Source organism: Varroa destructor, unplaced genomic scaffold (genome assembly GCF_002443255.2).
Source record: "Varroa destructor unplaced genomic scaffold, Vdes_3.0 BEIS01000004.1, whole genome shotgun sequence".
Classification (NCBI taxonomy): Eukaryota; Metazoa; Arthropoda; class Arachnida; order Mesostigmata; family Varroidae; genus Varroa; species Varroa destructor.
This window is the reverse complement of record NW_019211457.1, coordinates 19,979,613-20,006,578: the sequence shown is the minus strand read 5'-3', so window position 1 is coordinate 20,006,578 and position 26,966 is coordinate 19,979,613. Positions and strand designations below refer to the sequence as shown.

At 41.0% G+C, this 26,966-nt stretch overlaps 1 protein-coding gene and 1 long non-coding RNA gene across 17 annotated transcripts in view; one reads left to right on the top strand and one right to left on the bottom strand.

The window, feature by feature from the left end:
- The first annotated feature begins 522 nt into the window (after positions 1 to 522).
- The window catches only part of LOC111248787 (uncharacterized), a 76,482-nt gene continuing 50,038 nt past the window's right edge, over positions 523 to 26,966 (top strand). For 2 of the 15 annotated variants that reach the window (XM_086986093.1, XM_086986092.1), the window contains exon 1: positions 523 to 1,304. The gene's annotated coding sequence lies outside the window, so the exon portion shown is untranslated. Of the gene's footprint in view, positions 1,305 to 5,590; positions 5,896 to 19,708; positions 19,837 to 26,966 lie in introns of all 15 variants that reach the window. The other 13 variants (XM_086986089.1, XM_086986087.1, XM_086986088.1 and 10 more) reach the window with 13 other exon arrangements.
- The window catches only part of LOC147755940 (uncharacterized), a 175,264-nt gene continuing 159,658 nt past the window's right edge, over positions 11,361 to 26,966 (bottom strand). Inside the window, exon 4 of one of the 2 annotated variants that reach the window (XR_015325770.1) lies at positions 11,361 to 12,564. This is a non-coding gene — a long non-coding RNA (uncharacterized LOC147755940). The remainder of the gene's footprint in view (positions 12,565 to 26,966) is intronic. The other variant, XR_015325771.1, reaches the window with a different exon arrangement.

Below are 26,966 nucleotides of genomic sequence, written 5' to 3'. Positions count from 1 at the left end.
TTGTCCTCATCTAATTAAAAACCCGCTCTTTCTGCGTTCGTCCAGAATCCACGTTCTTTAGTAAACGACATACGCGTCTATTGTTCGCCACACCGTTACCTTATGTAGCTTTTCTCGTGCCGAACGCTTGACGAAATATGTTTACGTGATAGTGTGCTTACCGGCTGATTCTCTTAAGCCAACGAAAATCAGAAGTGTATGAGCGGGCGTCCAAAAGGAGAAACGACCTTAAAGACGATACAACAGATTGGCCCAGCGGCAAGAACAGAAGAGAAAGGCAAGAGATAACACGATACAGCGAGGCAAGTGAAGGACGACATTGCGACGCTACTACATAGTGTATGCTGTACCACTGATTCTGTTAGTGCGGCCTGAAAGCTTGCCTGCTGTCCGTCTCGCAGTAAAGCAAAGGAAAGGGGAAAACACTTGGAAACGAGGTTTGGGCCGAGAGAAAGGACTCGAGCTCTTTGGAGAGGGTGGCCCTCTCCGCCGAGCACGCCGAGTGCAAGCTAAGAGCTTTACGTGCCTACTACGGCCAATCTTGCTCTCAGAAGCTCTAAAGTGTCTCGCTATGAGTGGTGATCGTCGCAGCATTCTACATCTGTAAGAGCTTCACTGGCACTCCAGCAAGCAAAGAAAACAGACTCCCTTAGTGACTAACTGTGAAAAAGGCGGGTCAATATATCATCCACTGATCTTCATCTGGTCAAAACCAGGATTGTGATTGGGCAAATGCGGGTACGTAGAGGATCAGGTGCGGTTAAATTAGTTTTACAACGACTTATTACACAGCGCAATTAGAACGTGCTCTCACACACGTACAGCTGCGAAGAAATTTTCAAAGCAAACAACTCACCTAATCCATCTATACAAATTCAACTACTCTGGGGACAGCTGTGGAATAAGTTAAGTACGGGCAGAAGTGTCGACGATAATTTCATAACTAGCTAGGAGAAACACCATTACTTAAGTGAAAGGTGCACACCGTGTGTTCGTTGAGGCATTTATGATACATATGGGTAAGTTAAATAGTTAACTGTCACAAGACGAAAAGAAAAGACGCTTATGAAGACGTGCTAACATATGGAACATGCAAAATGTTTCTGATGTGCGACCTGTTTTAGTTGTATAAAGAAAAGCACCAATCAGCCTTGTGGTTGTTCCTGAGTGATCGACGACAACTAGCTAATTAATTAACCTGTGATATTTAAGCTAAGTGATTTCGTTAATCAGTGTGCGACTACCTGAAAGGATAGAGTGCTCATTTGGAGGACAACTGAAATTGTCTCGCTGGAATCCAGAAGGTAAAAGAAGTTACTCAAGAAAGTATATTAGAACAACATTTCAAAGTATCAGTAGTACTTTTTCTTAACACGAATTGTACATAAGTACATTTTTTCTTCTTGAGTACATAGATAATGTATGATAGGACGCTGGATGCATGTTCTCAACTTTTAGCCTCTAACAATCTGAACGATTATATAGAATTTGCATCCGTACGTAAAGCAAAACACTACATTTTGAGTTGCAACTACTATATATTATGCACGATTATGTATTGTAATACGTTGGCTGCGTTCTCGACTGGTCTTTGAACCGTGCAGGGGATCGGTCCTAGCTTACCGTTGGTTATTGCGGCAAGTGCAAGACGTGACTTGCGAAGTGTGACATTATATCGATTTCCAAAAGTACCTACTCAATTCAGTACTCTGTCATACTTCCCCATCTGCTCGCTGTTCAATACTAGTGCTACAGCAGCTTTTGCCTCGACGAATTCGTAAGAACAAATATTCTCTCTAGATGACACGGACGACTCCGAAGCCGCAAAATAGAAACTGATATAGAAGCAGTGCTGGCACACTCAGATTCGATGCTCATTTCAACTGGTGCAAAAGGCTCCACTTGCCGTGAAACCGTTCGAGCGTATTCCGTCGCTGTATGTCTGCCGCTGGTTCTCGTGCTGCTTTCGGTGTCTGCCCTTCCACAAGACAGTCTGCGTTAGACAAAAAGTTTCTAAGTACCGTCTCGATGTTACCTGTCGTTAAAAAGACCATCCGTATCTTTGTGTTACCTATGTTATATTCGACGGCGTTTTATCCGGTGAGTGTTGCTCGATAGCAGTTAATGATACCAGTCGTTTTACTAGCGCAGAGAAGGCGAGAGGTAAAGGCAGAGCTGGACGAGCAACATAACGAATTTAGAAGAACTGAGGCAATGTGAGGGACTTTTCTCTTCCTAAGCATCTTTTACTTTTTTCCAACGATGTCTACTCCAAAGGAGCACTCTGCCCCCATTTTTCATGCTTTACACTGAACGTAATGGCCCATTCCGGTTGTTGCTTAGAAACAAAATTCCATAAAATGTTTGTTATTGTTAAACATGAACCAGTTAAGATAAGATTTTGGAATACTATAATCGCAGTACGATGAGCCCGATTGTAATATTGACCCGTTTGAAGTGAATTCGCCAATTTTTTCTTTGCGTCCTCGTGTGTTTGCAATCAAGACCATGTATCAATAAGGACATTTTTACGGTGAGCCATCAGACACTAAAAAAACCGGCGGTTATTAATCAATAGTAACCGTGCTCAAAGAGACGACAGCGTGAAAGACAGCTTAGCAGAGTTTTCATTATTTCATCTGACAAGAGTTTTACTATATTTCATAAAGAAAAGCAGGCGGTGTACATATATTTCGTGTATACAAAAGCTGGTCTAGCGTCTCCTTAACAAATGCATATAGACCATTTTAAGGTAGTCCATAAATATATGAATTTGCGCGACAGGCTCACTACAATATTAGCTTTAATTTCACCTGCTTTGTTTGAACTGAACAAGAAGAGAATGTCTGGGACCCTGCAAGGTGAACCTAAACAAGGCAACAGCAGCAGAAGTATAGCTTGTGTTGAAAAGCACCCCCACCGTACGTGTCGCCATACAGCTGGTTTTTCAACTACCCATAGCTATATGTACTTGGGACGGTAAACCTCGTGGCCAAGGACTCTGAGGTAACAAGGTAAAAACGGACGGGACGGGTGGTATCGCGGTATACCAACCCTTGCGGCAGTGGTATTGGCGGCAGCCCGAGGCTTTTAGCTTGCTTCTAATTTGCGTCCAGCGACGCAGATATACTGAACAGCCTAAGGGAACGGCTATGAGTACACTAAGCCAGGCGAGGATCGATGTTAAATACGAACACCTATGGGCGCAGGCTGCATTATGTCGTAGTGGTTTTTTCCTCTTCTAGTCCCCTTCTGCTACCCTCTTGCTGCAAATATGAAAATGACACGAATCATTAGCTCATCACCTGGTGGCTGGCACCAACAGCACACATGGTTGGCCGTTGGGGTGGCCTTCCAAGGGGCGTATTAAGAAAAAAGGCATGCCCACTTCCGAAAGGCTGATGGGCTGTCGTTTGTCGACTAGAAATCCACCCAGCGTCACTATAAGTGCGTAGTGGAAATATGTTTATAGAAAGTAGTAACTCGGCTACTGAACCCTTGACTAACTAAGGAAGAGGCCACAAAAACAAACTGAATATGGCTGCTTGAAAAACCACCAGGCTACACATATATAGGTCTATTACGTAAATCTATTCAATTACAACTTATTGCCTGTAAACTATATTTTGAATTTATCTTGTTAAAAGGAAAGATAAAAGGGTACCGTTTAAAGCAAATATGAGAAGTCCGCTTCAATAATCGCTTCTCGAAGAAATCATTCAAAGAAAAATGTTGGAGAAAAAGTATTTCTGTTTGCGAAAGAGAGAAGGCAAGCAAAACCCCTTAGAACGACGCTCTTTTGTCGCGGTCGTTTGGCGGCCGCCAGGAACGGGAGGGGCGACATATAGCACCTCTGATGTACCTCTATGGGCTGATTTTAACAGAGAGGGACAAACGATGCAATGAGTCTCTACGTTGCCGCTAGTATCTTATCGACCTTCAGGTTCTCCAAACGCTCCTTTTTACTTTTTTGCCGGATCCAGCAGCAGCATCATACTAACCGCCGCAGCTGCTGTCCAAGAAGCTGAAATTATGGTTGGGGACAAACGGCCATATAGGTCCTTCCACGGCTCACTTATCCGTTTGCAGAGCCGCAATGAACCACAGTGGGAAAAAAAGCAGATTGTAGAGAAAAGGAGAGTAAAGCGAAAATCGTTTCAAGGATAATATATGAAAGGTACCTAGCATGACGTGGAAAACAACATAACCTGAACTGAATGACGTTCCTATTATTAGATAATTCTATATTTTGTTAGAATCGCTTAGAAAACCAATGGTACATATTTATAGATTTTATTGCTTCAAAAGCTCAATGCATATGCGTAGCAATCCTTTCCGATAATTAGGTTTTAAGAGGATTAAGTTTAGTATCAACTTAGTAGTCGTGTGGTCTAATCGCTTTACGAAAAGGACCCTGCCTTAAGACATATACATAGAAATAGCCACCGTGAGCCATTGAAGATACGGTACGCCACTTTCTGCTAGTGATGGAGCATTAGTCTTGACTTGACGATATCATATTAGTCTTGGACAGTATAGCGCCAGGTTCTTATTCCTGTATATGTGACATGATAAGCAGCTACATCATACGGTAACATACATGTAACAAAATTTGGGAAAAATTCAATCACGGGAAGCCTGATTTTCATTCAAGATTACAACTATGTCAAAGTTCGGTCGCACAGTGTTTTTTTAACAAATTGAAATTTCAGGCTGAATATAAGATACGATTTGGTTTTTGTTACAATGCGGGCATTGCTACACTTAACCTTATCCTCAATTTTTTCCTATTGAAATGAGATCTTTGTCAGCTGGGCTCCAGCTTTTTAGACAAAAATCAGTGGTAGGTGTGCAATTGTACTACCAACCCATCGTTCAATTTTCAAAGCTTATGTCTACTTGTATAAACGACAACTCTTTGCAATGGAGAAATAAGGCCACGAAGATATTTATGAGAACATACGCACCTTGGAAATTTAGAGTACCCCCCGCCCCCCATAATCTGATGCACCAGATTTCATTAACTATGTGAAGAAAAAATATTATGCTACCTCTTACGAGTTGTCACTCGAAAAGCCTTTACATCCTGTTTAAATGACCAGTTAACGCTGAAACCTTAGTTCTGAAGTAAAATAGGAATAGGTCTCTACGAGACTTCAACTAGATCACATGACTTGGTATTGTTTTTTCTATGTTGGCGCACCTCAATCTTTTGCAAATTACACTATTTGTGAGTGGTGCTAATTTACAGTCTGCAATGTCGGCCGTTACCATATGTCAAATACGTAAATTTTTCTCACCAAGTAGTTTGTTTTATAAGTTGATCGTCTGTCAAACGTTACTCGTTGTGGACATTGAGAAACATAGAATTGTGTATCATATACTTCACTAGAGTTTTCGACTTCGTGCTCTTTGGATATGATAATAGCCATCGAAAAGCAATTCTTGTGTAAGCGATAAGACAACCATATCGTAAGTAATTTATCCGTTCGAAATAATGTCCAATACACATAAAATGCAGTTGAAGCTATTACCACAAAATGTGTACGCAGAACGATACGAAAATACGTCTCACAATTCTGTGCTTCAGATCATCGTTTCTAGTTTCTTTTTACAGGTTTCTGAGGGTGCAGATACTCCGCAGCGGTGAACCTTTGGCTCTATATTCTCTTCTAGTGAGGTTGTCCAGTGGCCCGCGGTCGCTATAGTGCTGCTTCGGTAGCGTTCCTACCGCGTTCGAAGCACGTCAGCAGGCCCAACCGTTACCCCTCAACGCACCCACCTCCGCGTGGCCGGGATAATGATGTTCATGCGAAGCCACCGCGGCAAGCGCCCACCGAAATCAACCAGCCCTCACGTGTTGCTACAACAGAGAGATGAAACGGCCTGAAGCAGGTGCACAGATAATCGGCTGAATATCAAACTCGTGTCGTATCCACGCAGCGTTTGGCGCGTTGGGTGCATAGAGTATCTAGGCCATAACCAGTCTCAGCCAACATAATTTGAATTCGATACTTTTATTTCACGGCGGCGTAAGGTGCCAAACTAAGCTATACGATGAAGATTTCTTGTCTTCTGTTGGTAATATTCATTTAAATAATACCTGTAGTCAAAAAAACTTTTGGAAAATCGTTGAGTAATATTGGTGCATGCTAGAATAGCTAGCCTTCAGAAGCATACAGATAAGCGTCAAAAATAACGATATGTGGTGAAGATTCTGCCAGTGTGTAGTTACCTAAAAACGTTAAAAAAAAACCCCTTGTAAATATTACTGTGAAATTCTTACGACTATACGAAGCTAGAACTTCATTAGACCAGAGCACATTTACAGTTAGGCTCATTTGGAACTGGCTTACTTCGAGCCGTTCCTCCATCACAATGGCAGAGATCCTAAATAGTAGAACTCTTAAATGTTACATATCGTCGAATTTTTTTTGTTTCAAATAGTACTGATAATTACTGGTTATTGAATATCTGTCCCGTCTAATATGATGTAAGATGAAGATCATGTCAATACCAATTCAACGGTCTTCTTAACACCTTTTATTGAAAATATAATACTGGTTAGGTTAGTATGTGTTAGTAGGTACATTTTTTTTGTAATCGATACCATAAAGTGCGGAGATGTGTTTTAAACTATATATATCTATATAGCACCTCTAGACGATATGTCACTGGACTGACAGATCTGAGGATGCTAAAGCCGACGAACAAACGTCCCATCCACTTTCCAACCTACACAGTGATTTATTATTCGACATATTTGGGTAGATTTGTTATAACAGTCAACGGACAAGCTTGATTTGAAAACCGCCGTGAGCTCTACTTAATCCGTCTTCTAACAGACTTCATGCTGAAATAGCTGCTTATTTGGTATGTGACCTAAAGTAAAGAGACCCATGAATGCATGAACTAGCAATGGTGGTTTTACAGTCTTTACAGGCAGGAAAAAATATTGCTTGAAAGCTTAAGTAATATGCTTAACCACCCATTCCGATCGTTGCTGAACTAACGGCATCCCTCAAGAGTACAAAAAAGTGTATATATCCTTAAATACAAACTCCACTCACACCCTTTTAATCAGAGTCGCGTGGTAAATTCTGCTTACTTATGTGCATCACCTATTCTAGATGTAAATCAAATCTGGCGAGGTTCGATCGTCATTTGTTGTGCGTTTCGTCACGCTCCTGTCACCGCCGCCACTTGCAGCATGGTCACTACTATCAATAGGAGCAGTACTAGCTAAATGGCAATGGACGAGCCGAACAAGTCCGCCAGTGAGTGGACTGGTGCTAAATCGCCGTTCGTCGCGGCGAACGGAGCAATGTATGGAAGATTGGTAGTTTGGAGTTATAAATTGGCCGCATTAGAACCGGTGCAAACTGCGTGAAATGCGGGAAGCTTTTTACTACGCCGTTGTATTCCCTACTACAGGTGCTGCTATAACTGCTATTGTTATTCAGTAGCTACTTGTCTCAATAGGCGCATTCTAAATAACTTACTATAGTAACGTTTAGGAAACTTATCTTTGTTACTACGACGCTTACGGTGCGCTGTAATGACGTACTTTCATTCGCGCTATCCATTATATCTCCCGGAAAAATTGTTCAGTGGATTAGGTACCGTTTGTTTATTAGCGCCATATACACGTTGCCTAAATGGTATGAGGTATATTACATTTACCATCTCAATATATCAAGTGTATAAATATTTGAAACTATATGGTGAAAGCGGGTATTATTGGTTTCGTTTCATAAAGCGTACATTAAGCTCGTTTTTGAACCTGTCGTTAGTTGAGTTCTACTTTAGCTAGTCTTACTGCTTTCGACACGCACTACTGTGTACCGTAAAAATGTCGAATTAAATATACGAGTTCGTAAAGCACACCAAATCTGTGATAGAATATCAATTGTTGGAAAGGAAGTTTCGGCGCCCCTTTGCGGGGTAGGAAATACGACACTACTTCTTACTCCTATGTCAATAAGTTATATCATATTATGTATTCCCTGTTATTATTCACGACTTCGCGCCATCTTTTTATTGCAAGGTCTGAAAAATATAAAGGGTGCAAGCAAACCTTCCATTTGAAGTCCAGGAGAGTATCCTTGGCGATTTTTGTCGTGTGTGTGGCTACCTCGTTTGTTGGGTCTTTTTTCTTAAACAGTTAGGCAGCTAAAGAAAGTAAACGTGCCGATTAACCATTTTGCTATTTCCAATGAATTAGGCCTTCGTAATGCCACCAAACACCAAGCGTAATCTTTTTTGGATCAAGATTCTCCCGTACCTTATCTTCTTTCTTGGAGCTATCCGTTTCGATCTTTGGTTCATGTTGTCGTACCGACAAAATTTTAAATTGCCGGTGAGAGTTCTACCAAAAATCGGTCTTTTTGGCTGCATGACGATACCAAACAGGATATTGAGATACAGTGTTATGTCGTAATTTCTCGTTGAATTCAGAAAGCCTGAGGTCAATTTCCGGGTTGTTTGTCAGATACCTTATGTGGCATCATCAAACTCAGACGGTCGGCCAGAGCAAGGGCCATGAGCTAGGTACCGGAAATTTTGTCGAACTTGGCAATCCACTCTTGAGCACTTCTTTGACCAATAGCTTTATTACGGTACACAAGGCAAATGTCTTTTTGGGCAAGGCAAACGATTTGGCCTTGACGAAACGCACAGTACAGATGGTGTCGAAAATGTATCCTTTTAGCCTGGAACATCCATCCGTGGGATGTCCCTTCTAGTTTTCGCATTAAGAACGTAACACTGTTGCACTACGCTAACATACGATGTAGATCGAACAAGGGGAACGTAAGCGAGGGAAGTTGAGAAAGGGAAGTATTTTTAGGCGCGGACACAACTACGTGCTGGATCAACTTGATTCAAATGTTTATGCTGCAATCAAGTTACAGATGAACTCACCATCATAAGAACTGGCAGAACATTTCGTTTAATCATGGATTTCATGTCAAACGATTAGGGATATTTGCTTCTTTTCATAAAAATAATTGTTGCGACGATAGCACCTAGTGCAACTTCCAAGACGTTTTTGAACCATCTTGTCCAAAGGTTTAAAACGTCTCTGTATTTATTGTTTGGCGCCTCGGACACTCACCAAGGACCTACAAGGTAGAAAACTGCAGTTGGAAACGTGTTTAGAAATTCAAACGCCGCTGTGCTTTCATGAATTGCTACAGTGGGGCTTATCGTAGGGTATTTCATCGCGCGTGATTTGCGAAGATCTCGGTGTTTAATATTATAAGATTCGATTATCCCAGCATCTCAAGATCACAAATCCCATAAAGTGTCGTAGGTTTCCCGCTGGGCCGCTGCAACACGTTCCTAATTTTGTAGAACAAATAATCTTTTTCGGTCGATTCGAGTATCTGCTTGACTGAATCGGTGAAGAAACAGAACTGATTATTTGCGTGATCACCGGGTAACGGCATTATGGAGCCTACACATTATGAAGACGGTACAAGCCCAAAGCAGGTGTTGTCGGATGGATGTTTGTTACCTCACTCTTAATGCTTCTCGTTATAGAGACATGCGAGGCCAACCTTTGTGGCTAAAATTGGATACGTTATTGGGCATTTGAAACGTGGAAGTTATCAGAAGCGAAGATTCGTAAACGTACAATTTCTCACAGGGCCGCACAAGTGCCATTCATGGCACTCACGAACACGATTAAATCCGAAGTTTGATTATAATCGTAGAGGAATCACCAATCACAAAACGCTGATTTCTTTCTCTTGCCACAGATGGGTAACTCATAAGCTCGACAGCTACTTTTCGAAGGTGTGTCCGTAAACGTCGTAATGGACTAAACTCTTTTTGGATTTATGTAGGCCTACAGTGAGTGATTTTTGTTATAGTATTATCTCATATATTATTGGATTGTTTTCACGCACACATGATTACTGTGAAATTAAACTATCACGCCAATGTAATTCGGGTATCTGAAATAACTAGCATTGTGACCGCGAAATGAATCCGCCCATTATCTCCATCTTATGCTAGCACACGAGAAGCCATCTTAGTGAATTTGCAAATCTGCCTTCGAAAACCTGACCTAACCTAACCAAGATCGAAGAGTTTAATTTTTCGCATTGTTTAAAACGCGGTCCATCTAAACTCTACATGAGACAGAGCTGTTGAATCGTTCATCCCGTGTTAAAAGCAAGTCTGCTTAAGCCCATATTAGAGTTGACCCTTTGATAAAAACTAACCTCGCAGGAAATTGAAAGGTGAGTCCCTTAATAATGTTTCGCAGTGATAACCCGGTTTTAGGATAAGCAAGTCAATTTCCTGTGTCAAGTAAAGATTAGTCCAGTAGTTCCGTCTAGTCTAGTAGTAGTAGTAGTAATTCCGTAATTGAAACTATCGACCTTGCTCGACTGCGCATAAACAAAGCAGTATAGAAAGATTTTTTCAAAGATTTTCTTCGCATCGGTCCTGGTGTATAATAGGCGTAATACATATTGCAAAATTCAACTACACGATAGATAAGTCTTCCTATATTCATTTCCCGTAGGTGTACGTATTCTAGGGTTGTAAACGAAGCGAATATTCATGTGTTAATCTAAAAACAAGTTCTCAATTTGTAAAGAGAGCTAGTTGTATAACGAACAAAAAGAAACCAAATCACTTCTATGTGTAATTTTGAATGTTGGAAATTTTTGTTTCTATAAGGTCGTCTAATTGCGTTTAAAGCCTGGAAGCGGGCTAAGCTAAGTGTGTATATTTGCTTTGTTGCGTAGCTGGAACGACTGGATTAAATCAAACGAAACATAGATTTGTCGCAGTGAGACAACTGGGCTACAGCTGTGGACCGATATCAGGCTACCGTGAGCTTTTTTAAATTTGAACCTGAACCCATTTTAAATGCAGTGTCTAAAATTGCATTTCTAAATCTAAAAAAAACCAAGCGTGGTGCTCGCTTTTTTTTTAGATTTCTATAAAACCCACATTAGAGATTGCTCTACGCAGTTTCAAGCTGTGGAAATAACAAAGCAAGGACGCACGCTACGTTGCGCCTTTTACAGGTATACAAAAACTAAAGGAATGGAAGATAGATTTTCTTGAACGAAGAGAGAGAAGAAAACGAGAAGCTTCAAAATAAGTGAATCGAGCAGAATTTAGGCGGCTCTCAGCATGTCGGCCTTTTTCTATTCCCTTCCATCTTTCTTCTGAAATGAAAAACAACTCGCAAACCTCGTTTTAGTAAATCCGGTTCAGTAAGAGCAAAACAAAGATGGAATTTTTTTTAACCTGAACCTCCTGGGTTTCCAAGGTGCGAGATAGTGATAAAAATTGCGGATTTTTACGGCATTGCTGTTTGGGGAGCCGTTAGGGAGATTCTGGATTATTGATGAGATTCGGACCCGGCAACAACCGACGTGGAACCTTTTCTCAGCCACTACAGGATTTTTGTCGTCTATAAGATGCATTTATTCAGGAAAACCAAAACTAAAAATGACCACAGAGGAAACACAGATCCTTTTTTTTTTATTCATAAAGGTAATTACCTTGAAAAATATATGAGCACTGCTGCTCTCACATTAGGGCTTTTATTGGTGATATCGTTTGAATTTATTCAGGCTCTGATTATCTCCTACGTGAGTGTTTGGAATTTTTAGCAAACTTAAAGTTACGTGCTCGTCCAGACGTAGTTACAACAACGAGGAAAGACCTCGAGGAGTTCTCAAAAGCACAGTGTACTACATGCGACAATACAAGGTTTCATTAACTACACTATTGAATTAAGACATTTTTCTGCTCGCAGTGCCTTTCGAATATTGCATTTGAAGCATGTTCTAGCACTATCTGCATTAACTTCATTACTAAATCTATGCTAAAGATTTATCTGAAATGTATACAATAGGATCAATAACCATTACTATTTCATCTTGTTGTCGTTCTCTATCCGATTTTGCTTCGTCATAGAGATTTGTCTGTGCCAGAAAAGCTGTCAAGCGGGGCTTGCATGGAGAATCGGTTGTGCTTTTCCTACTTACTGATTGCGTTCTGACAGATCCTAACTCTGTCAATACCATGAGGACTATACGACTTTTAGATGTCAGCTATTCCTGCATGTTTTTTTTTTCTCACTGCAAGCAAACGTAGATAAGTCAGAAAGATTCATGGGTAGAATATGTGCGTACTTTTTTGTCGTTGCTACCGAGGCAGCGCCTTAGTCATGTGCCCCCAACGAATGTTGCAGCTGCTGGCGGCCCAATTCCGCTGTAGATCTATACAATCCGCGGCATGCTGCTCGAAATTTGCGTGGGAAGAAGATTCATCTGCTTGCACATACTGAATATATACACGACAGAGGTGCAAGGTCTGTATGATGCAAGGGCTTCAACGACTTATCCTGTTCCTGTTCACATCCTCGTCTACTAGTGGCCTCGCGCATCAAACACATCAGCTGCGACCGCGAAAGGAAGTGGACGGCTTTCGAGAGTCCAATGGCCGAACCAACGAAAATCAGAAACTGGTGGGAAGATCGATAAGGAGCCTTATCACCGAGTCTTACGATCCGATTCTACCAAGCTTTTTAATCTGTAATTGAGACAACATTAGAATATTCATCTCTTAGACAAAGAGAGACTAAACCTTCGCTAGCTAGCTGGCTAGGTTTCTATGAAGCGTTGTTCATTAGCAAACAAGTAACTATTTTAGATCATCCAAAGCAGAGTGTATTCTAATGGAAGATTTCCATCTTTCTCTACAAAAAACAAGGGCCCTTGATTATCGTGTGATTGATAGGCTATGTTTTCCGCTGGTGCCGTGGAACCGCTACGTGCCTTTACAGGAACTATAGTGTGCCCATAAAGTGCAAACGGCGAGTGCACAAACCCTGCCCAGGGTATCATCGACCACGCTTTAAGTTTGTAGCTATGAAAGCGATTGCTTTTCATAGCATTTCAATGTGCAATTTATATGCAATTTATATGCCGTAAATGCCATTATTCAGAGGTATAGGATGTTAAAGCATAATACATTTCGTTAATATGCCGTTAGGGAAGAACTTCAAAAGGAATCTCTGCTGGTCAATGACATCGAATAGAAATAGCAATCGCTCAAGGCCAGCCGTTTATGTGTTAATCCAAAGCTAAGACAAAGATACCGACCGTAAGCCATATTTAATACATAATGATCGGTCGTAATCGGCCGTAAAAGTTACGGCCGATTACGATCGATGTGGAACAGCGCTCAATTCGAATTTTTTCCCTCAATTTAAAGATGACGAAACTAGCGAGCTATGTATACCATTACAAATTATCGGTGTTGTATGAGTGGGGCCGATAAAAATGACGCAACAACATTACGGATTTAGCGACTTTTAAGCAACGTTTCTGTCTGGCAGATTGTTATACCCAAGAAACATTTTTTCGCATACTAGGTATAACTAACGAATTATAGACGTCACGTTTCTCCTGATGTTACACGTATTACCTGTTTACAGGTCCGCTGCGTTCGATTTTGTTGTGCGACAAAGCTTTACACCCATCCGTTGCAGATAATTTTACTGTGCGAAGGCATGTAGCGATGCGTGCTAAAATCCGCACCAATGGCATTTACGAAGCAGCCGACGAGTTGAAAGGGCGAACAGGATCGAAGGGCGAGAGTTGAGTAAATGCCGCATCCGTCTAGACGCTAATCTACTATAGTTGCCATCAGCACCGATAAAAAAGGGCAAACTCTCTGGAATATGTGTTCGCATACATATTTGAGGCACGAAGGCAAACATTGAGTTTGGGCCTATTTAAAGATTGATGAGTGTGGGTCGTTTAAGTAACAAATGGAACTTTAATCGAGACAACATTAGCATAAACCAATTGAGTAATAATGATGAAGATCAAGAAATACGAGTCATGACACATCGCAATTTTATGCTTATTTTTTGCTTTCTAACCGTATGGTACGGGGAGACGCTTTACATTTTAAGTCGCTTAATATATAGACGGGGCATGACTCTGAGACACCGTATGTAGACCCGAAATATCTTGCTAGTGCACTTAAACGCCAAAGCGTATTCGTTTAACGTGAACCGCATTTACAACTGCAAAACAGTGACAAATACTTTTTCAAAGAGGCCTTTCTACGTTTATAATCGCTGGTCGAAATAGATGATTCAGCTTAACCTGCACATACGCGTTCAATACGTGCATCTAAATGGTTATGCCAAACGCCGTTGAATAAACGTCACTGATTCATTAGAAACTCGGGAGGCTAAATAACCACCTCCCTAACTAGATGCGTAGAAGGTAACTTCAACCAGCTTTTAGGATCGTATCTACAAACACATTATTTTAAGGCCACTCGAAAGGTAACATATGCATCCTGTGACGATGTCCGTGCCCTGTTGAATCCTTTCTTTATCACCGTATATAGAATCAACATTCTATATGCACATTCATGCTAGCCGGCAATTAATTGGTACGTCATGCAAATTGCCCAACATCTGATTCTAGCCGAGTCGCACGACTTCCGCGATGCGACGACCAACTGAGAGAACAATATGGGACAGAGCTACGGCCCGCCCGCCGAAAGGATTTCAATAAAACAAATTTTGGCTGCTCCCCTTCGTTTGCTCCTAGCGCATGCAGTACTCCCGCTTAGCCTTTATTGGTAATCGCTTGACAAATGGCCGTGATGCCTTCTGCCGCGTCCGCTATTAGCGTGCCAGCCATTGTTTATCCAAGTACGGACGCGGTGAATTGTGAGGTCACACTGGACATGGAGCGAACAGTTGGCACTATCAGCCATCACTCCAGTTTAGTAGGAGCGAGTTTATTATGGGTATTCGCCTATTAACACATTGGACACGAGCATGCTAAGCTGAACAAAGCAGAGTAAAATGAAGCGCCACTTTCATTTAAGAAACATCGTATCAGCGGACATTCTCTATCGTTTTGCAGCCACATGTCAACATGCTAAATCGCGAGCGTTCTTGTGCAGGCGACACAATTTTTGCCGCCTATTCCTTGTGGACGGCGGAGGTCCAGAAGAGGCGGTGTATTGCTCGAATTGAACGAGTTTTTTTGAACAATTATCTGAACAAACCGCGTTAATGATAATTCTTTTTTGACCGGCATCAAAATTCAGTCCACATGTAGACAGCTTCTCAGGTGAAAGCTGAAAAAATATGACGCTGGTCCGGTTGAGTAGGGTACATTTGAAACGACTAGAGTTTGAGTGAGAGAATTCATAACAAGTATAGGCTCTACATAATAATGTCAATCTTTCAGGTTGTTGGCAGCTTACCTAATGATTATACTAATACTGCCTACCACTGTTTATTACGTTTGTGCTAAACTAGTCCTGCGTGTCAAAATAACCAGATCAACACTTCAGTTCGAACATATTAAGTCAATCGGAGACGAAACACCCCTTTAGCACACGTCATTTTTGAAACTCAATAAAAGGCATCTCCTAATTCCGCACAAAAACGTGATATCGTTTTAACTCAGCTTAACTATCCTACGTACGAAAAATGTATCATGTAATAAAACGTATACGTACTATCATTATTTTGGTGTTTTATTTGTTTGAGGAGCGCAGCTGATGGTGGATCAGGAATATTAGGTGTCGATTAGTGCACTATCTATTATTAGCTAGAATTGGTATCAGGGTAAGTCATAAGCCTTTAAGAACGTTTTCGGAGCAAAAGTTTAAGAACACTACCACTATATTGTTATTATAAATGGTGTAGCTGATACCTTGAGAGCTAAATGCATCTGTGAAGCTGATCCTCAAACATGTTTACGAATGTTCCATGAATTCCAAGTCGTGGTAGCGGAGCAGCGTCAAATGGGTACTTTAAGGACGCTAAAATTTGAGTCTATAGACGATATCACTTTCCCGTCGCCGCCAAATTAGTATTAGACCCATCGGCCTAATCGATAGCTTGTTATTTTCCTATCGCTGGCAAAGTACTTGAATCATATAGGACAGCGCGTACTCTAAAAAACGGAGCCTTACAATCTACGGCGTCTACGTTTCCCGTTTTACCGGAGTAAGTTGCTTTTCACCATTTGCTGTCCACTTTTTCAGTGGACTCATGAAGCCGGCACGGGTAATCTACTATATGGTCCTGTAACTGAGCGATATTTTGATCTGAGCTCGAGGCTAGAGTCAGCTTAAAGTTGGCGATGAAGCTGGTCCCGTTTTGTTGTTTCCTACCATGTTCATATAAAACTAACAACACTGCAATACTTTTAATTTACATATATGTTCGTTTCACTCACCTTTCGTAGGCAGTTTTCACCGATATACAAATGATAAACATATAACAACTACAATCAGATTAATACGTTAGGTTGGACAGAAAGTTCATGCGCTCAGAAAAATTTTCTTTACTTTGCCTCGTTTTTTGTTCGATTCTGATAAACCGATCAAAAGCGCTTTTCCTGCTCTATGAACGTGCTGTAATAGTATTATGTTGTGATTTAAATTCCAACTTAAAACAACTCCTCAAAAATAAATGTCCACGGTAGAAAAGAATATAGTATGCATTTCGTCGAGGCCAGAACAGCCCGGGACATTTACTTTGTCTACCCAAATGGCGCTATCATTAGAAGAATAGTTTAAGAATGATTAGTCAAACTTGAAAATGATATCGGAGACCTAGACCCCACTTTTAGACTACATTTTGATTGTGCTTATCTAAAGGTAGCTTTGAAATAAGAACGTTGACAAAGAGGTTGGGAATTGGCCGGAAAAATGGACTGCAGTCACACAGCTTTCGATAACCACCTCAGCTCCTTTGGGTTTATGCTTGGGCAGCTGAATACAACAAAAAATTGCTACTCAACTTAGAATCTCAGCATCTTACTCGTATCAAGCATTATGTGGCCACAATCGTCGCTTTTGCATGGAAATGCCGTTGGTGGTAACAAGTTGCATCTGTATGTTAACATAAATTATAGTTCGGAACGGATATCTCTAATAAAGAAGCCAAGGCTCAGGGTTTAAACAGATCGTCATCCAAAAATATTATGCTTTGCGTTTATTGGGGCGGCGAGTGCCTGATTCACTGGAAATTGCTTTTTAAGAACCAGACGGTTAGCCGACACATTGATTTGGTACGGTTGCACAAAGTTAATCAGGATACTTAAGAGAAAAAAACCAATAAACCAAATCCAGTCATCCTGCTTCATGAATGCGGGAGGCCACATACAACAAACATCATCAAAGCTGCCCTTCTAAACTTCGAATAGGAGGTTTTGTTGCATTTTCCATATTCATGAGACCTTGCGCTAATGGATTTCTACTCTTCCTATTTACTGACAAATTAAATTTGGAACCGCGTATTTGAGGGTAAAAGAGACTAAATACCTGGCTGCCAAGCTTTTCAGTATTAAACGGAAGCCTCCTAGCGCGCAGGAATAAAAAAAAACTGGCTCACAGATGGCAGAAGGTCGTAAACGGAAACGTAAAAATGTGGTGTTTTCTATCAATAAAAAGCACAGGAACTTTTCTCCAACCTACAGGGTTAGCCCACATTTTGAGTAGTCAAGGTATTAAATGGGTTCGTAAAAGCCCCATATAGTATGCAACACGTGATGAAAGTCATGGAGTGCAGATCGCGTGACTCCATAGGTTTAAACAGCCTAGTTCCCTGGGACCAGTATCGAGGAACCCAAAGTCGGTTTCAGCAAATTTCCGCTTCTGTTTGTCGAGATTTATATAAAGGCAAGGGTGCGCAAAAGGTTGAAGTACATGTACTGTGTACTAGTAAGTCTATTTTGTATCAAGCAATGCAACCCCAATCGGCTAGTGGCGTCGTTCTAAGAACGACGCCACTAGCCGATTCAGTTGCTCAGCATTGTCTACTAAATCCTGCCATATTAGAACGATGTCACATACTGCTATAGAAGCGACATTGAACAGACCAGTTGAAATGGACAGGCGTTGCAGATAGTTCCTGAGTATTCTGAGCCCCCATTCTTCCCATCTGAACTTCATCATTTCCGTCTTTGTAAGGTTTGCCTTTAAGCGATGTCCCTGGCGAGAGCTTGTTGCGCAGAGGACCTGCTATTACCATAGGCAATTATGAAGGAACACTTTTACAGGTTTCTAGACTCACGAATTTGTTCGGTTAGGTACCTCAGCAACAAGAACAAAATGAGATGACTTACATTGACTGCCGATACTTGTCCGTTGGTTTAAAAAATCCGCGGCAACTCAGAGGCTCCATCATCTTGTTTTCATTCAGTGTTTTCTTAAAGTTCTTTTTTTTGTTAACTGAGTATGTCTATGAGAACTTTTACCTCTGCGAGCATTATTAATATCGTATCCCTAGACGCGAAGTCAATTGCTTAAGTCCCGGCAAGAGAATTTTGCATGCCATGGTCATTGAGTGCTCTTTTGTGAATCCATGCTGTTCTTGAGGGTTGCGCTAACATTCTTTAAAAAGTTATTTAGTCTTTGAGCCAGGAAGCAGGAAGGAAACTCGTAGCATACGCTCTTCTTCAGAAGGCCACGCCACAACGCAGTCCCCATGTTCTGATAAATGTTCCCGAGTGGGGACATATGTTGAACAATGCTCTCCGGCAGGGCGCGAAAACTAATGTGTCCTTAACGTGTTCGTTTCCTGTGCCGGAATCATACAGCCCTTTTTAGTGGTATCATAAATTAGCGTTAAGTCTGGCGAATTTACGTTTACAAAAATAAACAAATATGTGAGGAGAAAGTAGGTGCAGACAATCTTAACTTAAGGATTTATCCTCCAATTAGCAGCAAATCCACAATAGTTATGTATATGTGAGTGAAAATTGAGCAAAATCTCTATAATTAATACCCGTTAATAATTTGGTATTATCTTTTCCCAAGAACAACAGCGAAGCACATTCATGCTTGGCCAAATCCATGGTCATCATGAAATTCTATAGTCTTACGTCTTTCATAAGATTTGTTCAGGGTCTGTATCGCTGGGATCACGCTAACCCTTATCGACGTGGGTTTGTATGATAAAAAGTTAAAATTAACGGTCTCATGATAAATTCATCATTCAATAGATGTCCTTTTACTAATTCAAGATTACTTAACTTCTGCCGACGAAATATGAAACATTCTAAATCGGTGTAATTCAGTGAAGTGCACGAACACCGATGTACGTCTCGAAGTGCCTAGCAGATACGCCCAGATGTACCCTACACGTGCGATATATGCAGTAGGTACTGTGTGGTTTGACGGGAAAGTTGCCATTTAATGAGCACTGGCAAGCGCGAAGGCAAAGCAGGACCCTGCTTTCTATAACGCTATAAGGGAACGGCAGCAGAGACTTAAACTTCCAGGCTAACAGACGTCTCCGCGTCGATATCGGGAGCGCCGCGCTATCGTTGCAGCGTTAGCTCTAGTAAGGGGTACCAAGGCGAAGCTGACAAGCAAGCCATATGTAGGGTCCTTTCTTTATGAACGGACCAACCGTGGTAACAAATGTCCTTGCTCATTTAGGCGAACACGAATCTAGATTCAGATAAGTTTACATTTTCTTGTAATAAGTAAATCAATGTTCGAAATAGCCAAATTGTATCAGGATAAAAAGGCATAAAGGTTACCATGTAAAACAAGGCCGTCTCGGTAAATGAGGGGCTAAGGCGCAAGGGTTACATCTACAAGGTCTTGGGTTCGTTAGCCAGCCGATCCGCCGTAATTTTTTAAAATTATATATGACTAGTCTTCGTTAATCTTGCAGTTGCATTTGACCAGCATGGATATCCTTACAGAGGAGGATTTTGGAAATCGGTCTTCAGAGATTTACAGCCATTGTTGCCCATTGTACGGATAAGGATGAAACCGATCTGAAGATACGGAAACTTAAATGTAAGTTTATATATATATATGCGTGGCCTGAAAGGTTTCGTTTACTCTAGCTAATAGTGCAGTCAAGCCAATAGATCATTATGATGGAGCTAATCAAGTATCAGGACATAAGATTTTATTTGTTCTGAAAGCTAGTAACACAATGTTTTCGCAAAAAAAATATTAATCCAAATGGAACGTGGATATCACCTAATTTTTAGGATGCATTTCAATTAACAAGTTCAGACAAAAACGTTTGCGTTTTATATAATTTGATATGATAAAGCTAGCGAGGGTCTGAGAGAAAGTTGCAGGCTTTGAAATTCGTTTGAAGACTAAGGATTAATCCAATCTAATTACCAATGAGCCTACTTCAAAGTGAAAGAAGCCGGTAGTATGTTTAGTCAGATTTATATAGAATGACTCTTCTTCGATTTTATCAGACAAAAATATTTGTTAATGCAAAGCGAGAAAGGACGAGCACACAAAATCGCGTTGTAACGGTTTACATTGTGCGCATGGGCGTCTTCTTGCACATGGGATCGATCTTGACAATGCCATAATTCTGACACACCCGATAATTTCTGCAAGCGGTGGCGCGTGTCGCATTTTTAGCAAGCCAGACGATAAACCAATTTACAACTGCACACACGAACCTAACGTCGTTCCTCTCTTGTCGTAACCCGATGTCGCTACTGAACTCACGGCATTGCCATTTTGCTTTCCCCGCTAATCCAACGAAGCAATCAGGCGGAGCTGGTGCCATCACAATTAGATTTTTTCAAACCTGATTATATATTGGTCTAACCTTTATCACTACAATCCTTCGCCAAGTGTATACTTACCGAATTTACCGTTGTTGTTAGTATGTAGTAATCTCTCCGACCTAACATCATCAAAGACTAACGTTTGATCTTCGGGTTCTAATTGAACCACTGCTGCCCAAGGACTTCGCACCGTAATAATTCGATCTGGTACCGTCTTTGGAGTAAATAAAACAAGACAGATCAATTTATCACAGTCGTTCTGAGTTGAGGTAATTCGTAATCATTGTCGGAGAAATAAGAATCTGTTGAAATATTTATTTTGCAAGTTGCGCATGTACATGGCACTTTCAGTCTATCATTGATGTCTGTATCAATATACGTCTTCGACATAATTCAAAGTGGTGCCAGTTCTGACCGTGTGTGGCTACGAATATGCACGCAAGCCTTCTGGGGCACGAGCTATCTTGACAGAAGATAAAATGGGACTTGTAGTAGAAGGCACTGGCTCAGTCAGACGGTCAATTTGTGTTTTAATAATCAAGAAAGCCGACCTATCCTGAATGGAACTGCTACGTTTCCCGGAACACGAATGCTGCCTGCATGATATTCACTAAAGAAGCAAGTGTAGGACGAGCACGGGCCCTGAAAAGGATTTCATTTAACAGATAATTAACATTGCTCTAATCGCGATGCTTTGTATAGTCAGGCTTCATCATGGCACTCTTAAGGATGTCTTTTGGAATATGGTGTTTCATATCATAAAACTCAATTTTTTCTAACATACTTCTATTTTACCCGCAGTAAGAGGGATAAGACAACCACATTTACCGCGAATCAGTCGTGTTAATACAACTCATCTATTTATCGACGTTAAATATTTTTTTCTACGTAAAGTTTAGTCTCCGCTACGTGTATGCACAGTATTTGGCCTTGCGAAGCCTTTCCCATAAATGGGAGAACACGGAGAACATTTCCTTAAGCCCGGCCCAGAGTTACCAATCTAGCCCAGTTCAGGCTAGATAAGTAACCAACCATCCATAACAGCTATATGAAATAACAGAACGAAAGTCCCCTGTTCTCTATACCCCATCACCGCCAGAAGTACCGTTATTGCAACTACCACAACCACCGGCAGCAGCGAGAAGTCGTTAATTGCAACAATATTTGACGCACATGACCATGTACAGATCGGTCGAGATGCTGTCGTTACTTAACAAGAAGTTAATACAGTATTATATCTAATTTTCATGTGTATAAACAAGTAGAAGCAGAGTCGGACTACTTCACTTTTCATGTCCCGTGTGCAAATGGTCGTGCTTGCATGGCCAATGGTCGTCTCGGCAAAACCAGTTGCAGCTTGCTCGGGCACTGAATATATAATATTCATTATACATTAATATCCGTTACCTCTATGTGTCCGATTCTAGCCAGCTCATTGCCATGTTAGGACCGAGTGTACCCTGAGAGATACTACCAAAGTGAGTAAAGAGGACGGCCCGAGGGCCACTGTTGGAGGGTTTCTGTTGTTAATAAGAATGGTTGTCCAAAACAGATAACAAATTGGCGGCTGCATGTTCTCGTGCGACATAATGGTACAAGATCAAATAGGTGGTTGTGGTTACGACGATGTGTTCTTATAGGCAGAAAGATGTAAAAATAACGATTTAAATATATATTGAATAATTTACAGCGTAGGTCTTATCATCACAGCGGATATTGGCCATCAAATGCTATCCTTTCATGCGAAGAGATTCGTTGCGGTAGATGGCTTTGTATACATCAATATCTGGTCGAAGTTTAAAATTGAGCACACTAAGTGCCGATAATGACTTCTATTTCCCGTGGTACAACGGGGTCTTTGTACGAAAATCGAATCGAAAAACATTGAAGAAGATATTTGAATAGCGTTTTTTGTTAGTGAAGTTCCTTGTGAAGAACATTTTTATTCAGGTCGAATTTTTTAGAAATATGAGCAGAAATGTAAAGGTATAGGAATGAAACGATGTTAGGATAAAGTATTAAGCCAGCTATTTTCCGAAACAATGCAAGATATAATTTACTTTAAAAAAGATTCACCTGGCACTTTACAATAAAGCGGTACAATATTAGTTTTGAAGGAACCTTTAACAGGTAGTGCCTTCTGGCACACCTCACACAGATATTGTGGATATCTCACAAATATTTAATTCAATATGGACCTGTTTGATCAGATGTGTTCAGTCATAAGTTCTGTCGCCTATCCATTATTTTCCTGCTACACGAAAAAGAAAAGTCCAGATGAGGAAACTGCAAGGTGCATAGGTGTTACATATCGGCTTTTGTTGTTGTAAAGCAATATTCAAGATGTTAGGTTGAATACGCACGGTTAAATTGGGATAATGAGCAGACTAGCACCTGTTTGTAATTGCCGGTCACCTATTCATATAGAAATGAAGAAGAGAAAAAGCTCCTTGATATATTGATAGAGATACCACCTAGTGCGTCTTAGTTCTGCTAATAGCCAAGCAAAAACAAATGGCAACTTATAATGAATGTCGGATTGAACTAGACATAATATTATACAGCGGCTGAGTAGCAAAAGAAAAACATTTCTGAACGCAGGCTGAAGAGCTTCTGCAAGCAGATACCAACAACTGTCATGGGAAAAGATAGCCAATGAGGCGCCATCAACGCAACCATCCATCCACTTTTTCAATGTGTACTTCTTGCCTGCTTCAAAGCTCCACCAAGCTCAAAGTAGCTACGGGGGGAAATCAATGCATTGCAGTGCAGTGCAGATTATTGGAGGTAACTCACGATCTTTTTCTAAAGGCTTAGATTTCTATAAAGCTTTAAAATGGGTAAAGCATCTCTAGAATAGAACATAACGAAAAACAAATTATTAACAGACAAAAAACTAAAGGGACGGAGTGTTATTTTGTCTTAATCATGCTCCATACCGTTAAAGTTCTTTTTTTGGACATTTCTTTACGGTGCATGATTTCTGAATGACTAATTTTTACGCAATAGTAACTCAAAATCTAGCTTTAATAGGTAGAATTTGCCTTTGAATGCTTACGATATAGAGAAGAACGACTACACGAAGAATGTGTACAGCAGATAGTCGCGACTATCTTTCTAACTTTTGCTACCGGTACCGGAAAGGGTTGTAGCACGAAGTGCGTCGGTACCACTGGCCACTTCTTGTCGTTGATATCTGCTTCTTGCTGATACACAGAAGCCGCTCCGAAGGATGTCGTCGCTATTGGGAATGGTATGTCCGTTCTGCTGCTATAAATAGTTCTCTAACTTCGTAACTGCCTGTTTGTGGGGCTACGTATAGCTAGTGAGATAGTAGCGCCGGGTTGTTTTTTACCGCCGGTGTAGCAGACGAGTTGATGTTTGATTCGGAGGGCAAGCAATATGTTGAAAACAAGGGCATATGCTAGAATGCGCCAACGGATTAGTTCAATTAGACTCCTGTTAAAGTGGACCGTCGAAGCACAGGCATTTTATTGAAAAAAATTGCATGACTGTGCCCTTAAGTGATAGAAGGTAATCCGTAAAGCACCCGACGTTGCCTCGATAAACTCTAATACGTACTCAATCTAGAGGAAAGGTCGAGCAATACTGCGCGGTAGTGCATAGTCATTCGTAAATCAATTCGATATGTAAATATTTGAATTTAATCGAAAAGATCAGTTTATGACGCATTACAGTTTACAACAACAGTCTATGGTAAAATGTGCATTTCTATGTGCAGCTGTACGAATTCGTTAGTAGATCGCCGAACAGTTTTGTAGAACAATGGTTACACTCGGTTTGTACATTTTAAAAGGCGTAAGTGTTTATGAGAATGCCACTAAATTGTTTACAGTCATATATTAACACTGTCAAAAAAGGATCTTTCATATGTTATTTATTTGTAATAATCGCAACATGGTTTGTTGCCTTAGTAAACATATTCCAGTACTTTTCCTTGGCAGTTGATCGCTTGCTAAAGCCATCATAGGTCGTATTATTATATATACGGATAACACAACTAAGCGGTACTATTCCGGCTGCAATTGCCAGCAATCGACGTGTGTTCTTTAATAAGCCTTTTATTTTTGCTGGCCGTATTACAATTCATGGTAAGACTATTGAGTAACTCAGGGCTGCCCTTACAGTTAGAGCAAAGTTAAAGCGAGCGTTTCTTCTTCTGCTAAACTCACGAACTTGATTTTTGTCTGATATAGATGTCAGTCCAGTATTCCACATTAATCTACTAAGCGAGAACAATGGGACATTAAAGATGTCTAGGCATTGTTCAAGATACGGCTGTTTCAGTTGGACGATGTCGACAATCGCTTGAAAGCAGTTCAGCGCACGTGCTCGTCAGTACAAATACATAAGTTTGTATGTGCCCACACCTTTATACGACTCTGGGCCATGCGGACCAGGTTTTACCCTCGAAAAATTCGATGCACACATGTATATACGCACATGGATGTATGCATATATACGCCTACACCGATGGACTTCTCGTATGCATTTAGGCATACGCAGTTACGGATAGGCGAGCAGGCAGACACATTCGACATACACACATGCATTCGTACATCTAAATGTTATATATGGGTTTGCATATCTGTGAGAGAATGTAAAGAGCGTTTTAGCGTAGGGAACAGCATGCCCCCGCAAAGGCCGTGGGGTTCAAGCCGGGGTCGATGCTCGCTGTGGCTGCCCAAACGTGGCAATGACTCTCATTTTTCGCAAGATACGGAAGTTGTGTGGGGGATAGTGTTGATGACGAGGATGAGGAAACTGAGCCCCTTTCTGGGAAGCGAATGAATTTCAATCCCGAGGTGAAAAGCTCATTAGGTACGTCCGTAGGCCAGCTATGTGTCTGAGAATATCTTATATGTCAACGTAGGGGAATGTGGTCTTGCACACTCTATTCGAGTGTGCTCTCCAACGTGATAGAATGCCATCCTCACACTCACTTAACTGGAGTTTGTGGTTCACCAGACTGTTATTGTTGCTCGTGGGGTTATACTATGACTATCGTTTTGGTACAGATGTACGCTGACGCAGTTGGAAGTCGGCAGCTATATGGACGTATGACGCGCGGCTTGAGAAGCCTACGCAAAGCACCGCTACTTCCCGATTGTTCTTTCCTACTACGTTCTACCACCAGCAGAAACGCCAATAGCGACGTAGTCGACATGGCACCAACACCAAACAAAGCTAACTATTTAGCGACGGTCGTTTTGCAACTTATAATGTGATGAAGATGCTGATGATGGTGATGACGATAGATGGTGTTGGCAGGAATGGCGGGGGGTGGGTAGCAGGGAGGATAAAAGGGGGTTAGACGAATGGGGACTACTGCAGGGTGAGTAATTCTTTATGGCTTTGTTTCATCTCTAATCGCTTTCCCGCTTGCTCACGCTCCCCACATGTCACGTCATAACCAACTGCTATTTTTCCTCGATTTCCTTCTTTCGAAATCTCAGTTGTTTCCTTTCCGTAGAGTTACGCATACGTATGATGGGCATATAAAAAAGGTAATTAGTAAGTTCGCAGCACGAAAGTCTATGAAGTCTTGAACTCAATTTTGACATGTTAATCTGCGAATGATTTTTTCACTAAGGAGTCGTCAAGATTGTTCAAATATGATCATTTATGAAAGCAATGTCTGGCGAGCATGGTGGACTACAGAGAGCCTTCGTCTGTAGTAAACCTTGAGTATTAACAGTTTCCTGAGACTTTACCATAATCAATGATGCACCTTTTTTCCTCCCAATTATTTGTTGAGACACGCCAATTGTTTTTTTCAACACATACCCCAGAATACTTCCCTATTTTCATTTGGTTTTCACTCCACTTTTTGCCAACTATGCCATTTTGAAATTAATTCTTGCATTTTTGCCGACGCGATTCCTCTGGCGTGAGGTTGAACGTTATCAAAAGAAACGGCTCACTAATCTTAAAGGCCTAATGCAGAGTTATTATCTCTTAAGCCGTAATCAGCGAACCAGAACTCATAAGATGGATAACACATATTAGACAACCGAACAGAGACCATAAGCTTTGCAGCTTCTACCTTTGAGCTTGAGGGTTCTGTTTGCCGGTTCCGTTGCGTCTAGCAACTGATATGACCATCTGTAATGATCGTAGAGGATTTATGTTTCGGCAAATAAATGGATCACTGTAGTAACGTAAGCAAAAAGAAGCAATTGTCTCTGTTTTTGATTTTTGCTTAAGTCACGTGGTATCCATTTACCCAATTTTTCACTTTGCTAATCCGATGGAGGTAAATAACAATGGTATTTTTACATACACCACTACCACTAATTCAGTAAACCCTTATTTCTCGATCATTCGTCAATGCAGAGAGCTTTCCGTACAGCTCATTCTCTA